Genomic DNA, 5,281 nt, shown 5'->3' with positions numbered 1-5,281 from the left:
ACACTGTCTAACAGTCCCAAAGCCGAAGGAAGCCTTAAAGGAACCCGCCAAGGGGGCCAAGCCCGGTAAGAAGAGGCCTGCCAAGGAGGCCCTTCGAGGATAGCTACTGAAGAAGGTGTCCCCAAGCAAGCGTCCTCACAATGATGCCATAACGAGGGAGCCTCCCACCAAGGAACACCACATGGGACCCTCATCTGCCCCCACTTCTATGCAAGAGCCCGTTGGAGGGGCCGAGCCGTCATCTAAGGTCTTCCGCCCCCGATGGCCAGTCCATGAGGGGGACTCGATCATAGAAGAAGGGGTCGATCAGGCCTTGGTGAGTAGGGCAATTCTCTTAAGGGATCGCTTTTGAATGATGAATAGCTCACCGTGAGCAATCTACGACGAGGCGTTGCAGCATTTGGCCATGGTAAATTCCTATATTGATTATGGCATTCTTTTGTTTTTCTTTATTGTGACTTTTGCTGACGATCTTCGCTGTAGGCCTGCCTTAACATCGTCGGGCTGGGGGACAAGATGAGCTTCAACTTGGCCCATCTGGAGAACTTGAGAAGGAAAAGGAGATGCTGAAGGAGGAGAAGGAGAAACTCCAAAAGGTTGCCTCCGCTCCCAATGAGAAGTTGCAAAAGTTCAAGGGATTCAAGGACGAGCAGGCTGTTCGAGAGCACCACGAGGGGAAGCTAAAGGAGGTGTAGAAGAACCTCTCCAAGGACGTGTGGCGTGTGACCCAAGCCAAGGCCAAGAAGGTGGCCGAGGCTGAAGGGAAGACTGCTGAGGAACTGAGGAGGGCCGAGGTGGCAGAGAAGCAGGTGGAGGAGCTCACCGAATATTCATCTGGGATGTACCTAGATGGGATCGAGGACACCAAGAAGGTCCTCAAGGAGATCTTGCCTGACTACGATGTCAAGTCACGAAAGGTGATCCCAAATACTCCCGAGGAGGCTAACGAGGCCCCTCCTCCGGTAGGTGGTGATGCTTAATGGGGTTTTCTTCTCTTTTTTTTTATTTGATGTACATGTGATTGGCCTGAGAGGCTGCCAAACTATTTTGTAAGGGCTAAAAATTCGACAAAGTCTAATGACAAAACCGAGCACTCTTTTTGCATACTGTGCCTCTTTTTGTTTTTGTGCAATGTGTTCTCTTGTTTCTCCCTTATTTTTCTGTTTTTTTTGTCCTGAGGGGTCACGAGAACACAATGCACACACACAAATGTATCTTATATTGGTTCGCTACACGCACGCCTTAAGTTGTTAGAAGGGAAAGGCCGATGAGGCCAGTGTTCCTTAGGCATGGCCGAAGCAGAGCTGAAGCTCACCTGGCTCCCTCTCCCATGATTGTTTAGGCAAGGCCGAGGTGGCTTGTTGAGTTGTGGGGGAGGATCTAAGGCTGGGCCAAGGTCCGCCTGGTTCCTCTCCAAGCGGTTACATCGATGAAGCCGAGGTCATGCTCTGAAGAGGTTGGGGTCTCGAGCCGAGGTGAACCACCGAGCACGTCGGGGTTGCCGCCTTTAGTTCATTGCACTAAGTGTATGGGACCAAGAGACCATAGCCATTGGTAATATGCCCTGGCAAGGGTCTGATAAAAGGGTGCGGTCCTCGGGAGAGGCCATGCGCCTCCTCCAGTCATGAAGCCGAGGGGTCTTAGAGACCTGGTAGGTGATAAATTTACATTTTGATGCCTTAAGGGCATCAATTTAGGGGTATTTGTGGCCTTATAATAGTCAAGATGTTTCCTTTTCCCAGTTAAATGCAATGTTGTGGCCTCTGAGGGTCTCTATGCAAATTCTAGGGAAAATTGGAAAGTTTTCATGGATGAAATGCAAATTTTGGGAAGCTGGTGTGAAGTCCAATTGAGAGAGGGGTGTTTTTGTAAAAAACCGAAAGCAGGAGGGCGCCTCCTAGTTGCTAAACCCAGTTTGGTGCCCCTCCTACCGTATTAGCATACTCCCCTCTCCTTAGAAAACACTAAGGCATCTATCCACTCATTCTTTTCATCCTTAACAAACCTTAGCCACCCTTAACTGCTAAATCCTCACCTTCCATCCCTTCAAATCTCCACCATCCATTCTAGGGCACTCTCTTATAAGCATTCTAACCCTAGGGAGCCACCTACCTTCTAATCTTCACCATTCAGCCTTTAGCCATTAAATCTCAGCCCTACATAATATTGGGTGCCCTCTCTTTTTCTTTTCAGCCTTAGCATCACCCTAGAACAATCCTAACCCTTCATTTTAAACCCTAGGGTGTCCATATTTCTACAAAAAAACCTAGCTGCCACCCAACTCTTTCTCTCTAATCCCAGTTTTATCCACCCTTCTCTATAAAAAGGACCCCGAGGGCCCTGAAGAAGGCGTTGGTCAATTCACCTAGTTACAAGGCTAAGGTTTCTTGAGGAGTTCAACGGTTATAGAAGGGGAAGACGCCCAATTCTTGTTAGGAGGGGTTCTTGCAAGCTATTCAACCAATCTGCAACTACTGCCACTAGATCTGATCAACCATTCTTTTCTTTTCTGTTATTTTATTTCTGCAATCTTTTAGATTTAATTCTTATTCATTTCTCTATTTTGTATATCTGAATTCGTTCAGTTCAAGGCTAAGGTGTCTTGAGGGGTTCAAGGGTTGTAGAAAGGACAGATGCTCGGTTCTTGTCAGGAAGGGTTTCTACAAGTTGTCTGGTCGATCTGCTACCACCATCAGAACCGGATTCTGGATCATTTTTTTTAATTTATTTCTTTTATTTCCTTTGTAGATTCCCATACTTTATTATATTCTGATTTTTATTTATTGTCTTGTTGAAACAAATCTGATTTCTCTATTTCTTCTTTTTTGTTTTATTACTTGATCCATTATCTTAGTCTAATTATTGTTTCTCTTTGATTTTGTAGGACGTAATAGGAAAGGTGGGGTACCGGAGCATTGTGGGACTACTGGACGGAAGAGAAGAGAAGAGAAACTGGATTGCATTGCAGGTGTAGTCGTTCCATTTTATTTTTAATTTTCTTAATTTCATTTTCAAATTCTTTTTTTATGGAATAGTGATTTTTGAATTTTTAATTAATTTTCTTTAAAAAAATCTGATGTATTTTTTATTATTATTTTTCTGTTTTCTTTTATTTAAAAAAAATCATTTATTTTATTTTATTTTATTTATAGCTGCATAATTTTCTTTTGTTTATTTTATTTTCGGTTTAATTTTTTTGAATAGCCACTTTCTTGTTAGAATTTATTTTGGTAGTAGTTAATTTCGTTTTTAAGCATAATTATTTCTTTTATTTCCTGTTTGTCATAATTACTTGTTGTTTTATTTAATTTCTTTTTTTATTTATTTAATTGAATAATTAATCATTAAATAGGAAATTATTTATATTTTTGAATTTGAGTTTAAATTTCGAATTTGAATTTAAATTCAAATCTGAATTTGAATTTCAAATTTGAAAATTTGAATTTCAAATTTCGAATTTAAAAAAATAAAATAAAATAAAATAAATATTTTAAAAGTTTTACATTTGCATTCCAACATTTAGGGTTTCATATTCTAGAGCATGCATAATATAGGTTTATTTAATTGCTGAAACTATTTTGTTAGTTGTGAATGTGCTAGGTTTCTTTTTATTTTAATTGCTTCTTGTGCTTAGTTTATTTTATTCTTTTATATTATATTACTAAATTGCATTTTAGAAATAATTGTTCATGCATTGTAGTTAGTTGCATTCATTTTGTGTTCATTTTGTCTTTCCATTAATCCATTTTAAGGGCATCTAAATTAAATAAGATAAGGTGGGGATTTCATCACCCTTCCTTGGCCCAAAAATCACCACCTTTCACATGCAGTTCACCGTAACCCTAATTTAAAATTTGGATAGCAAGATTCTTTAGGGAAGCCTTACACTTGGTTCAAAGGTGTGCTGAATTTTAGGAAAGCTTGTAACTATTTTCCATAACCGGTGGTTGGTGTCTAAGGAAAGAGGTTAAATGGCTAGTTTAAGAAACCCTAGGTCAGCTGATGAGAATAAAATTTATCATATTTTTATCCCCAAATATTCAGTCTTTTATACTGAATTAATACTTATTTGGACTCCTATTTCTTGTATTTCGGTTCAGAGCATGAAAGAAGGCATCAGGAGAAAAGCAAGGCAAATCGGATGATTTTTCACAGTTTCGGCACCGTTCAGTAATCTGGGCCTAAATCTCGTATCCGATATCCGATTGGGCTGATTCAAGACTCACTAGAAAGATAAGAGAGGAAGCTACAACTTTCATGTTTTGGAATTTCGCAGATTTGGCCTGCATCGAAGTCACATCCGGGCTCAAAGTCGGGGCAAATTCGCAGGAAGACCCAATTCGCAGCTGAAGCCCAACTTGCAGGAAATACTTGCAGCAGCCAAATTCGTAGAGGAAGCCTAATACGAATGCAAGAACAAGAAACTAAGAAGAGTCCTACCAGATTTAAATTTGTAATGTAATCCTATAAAGATAAGGAGTTGGAGACCACCCCCTCCCCTATAAGCTATATAAAGGGATGGGGGGCGGACTAGAGAGGTATCAAGAAGGAAGCAGAGGAGCAACCAATCTATCAAGCAAGAAGACTGCAAGAAGGGGGTGGCGGCAAGGAGAAGAGTTAATCTCAGCTCCAAGGGCGACACCATGAGTTCTTTCTTTCCTCTTGTTTGCTTTATTTCCTCTAGTATGAATTGATTTATTTATAATTAGGGCTGTAAAAGCCTAATCATAATAATGAATATATTTTTATTCTGATTTTTCCAAGATCATGATTTCCATATAGTCTATGAGTTATCTTGCTTGATGCTATTAAGAGTGACCATCTCTTAATTGGTTAGGTTTATGTGAATGAATCGAGAGAGGAATTCCTATAGCAGACCAAATAATTCATGGTGTGAATTGAATGGTATATAGGGTATATACACATGATTAATCTGAAAGTAATAGTTTTTCCTTGAACTTAATGCATTTTTATCTTGAGAACTCTAGTCGAGAGATCGAGGGGTTACCTAATAGAAGTAGTTATGATATATCTTGAGAAAGAATATTGAATAAAATTGGAAAAACTTCAGCTTATGGGAATGACAAATTATCTTGGATAATCTCATCTATTACTATTCATTGGAATGGTTAGACGGACCAAAGGTCCTAGAGAATTCAGTCAATTGTTGCATACTTCAGTATTAGTACTCTTGCTCTTGTTTTCTTTTTTCTGTCTTTCAGTAGCCTTTACTCTTAAATCTGAAATTCGATTGTCCAAATAATTAGGGAAGGTTGTAGTT

Source organism: Nelumbo nucifera, chromosome 7, assembly GCF_055504915.1.
Source record: "Nelumbo nucifera cultivar China Antique chromosome 7, China Antique-T2T, whole genome shotgun sequence".
Taxonomy (NCBI): Eukaryota; Viridiplantae; Streptophyta; class Magnoliopsida; order Proteales; family Nelumbonaceae; genus Nelumbo; species Nelumbo nucifera.
The sequence above is the reverse complement of the archived record's forward strand: the minus strand, read 5'-3'. Positions refer to the sequence as shown.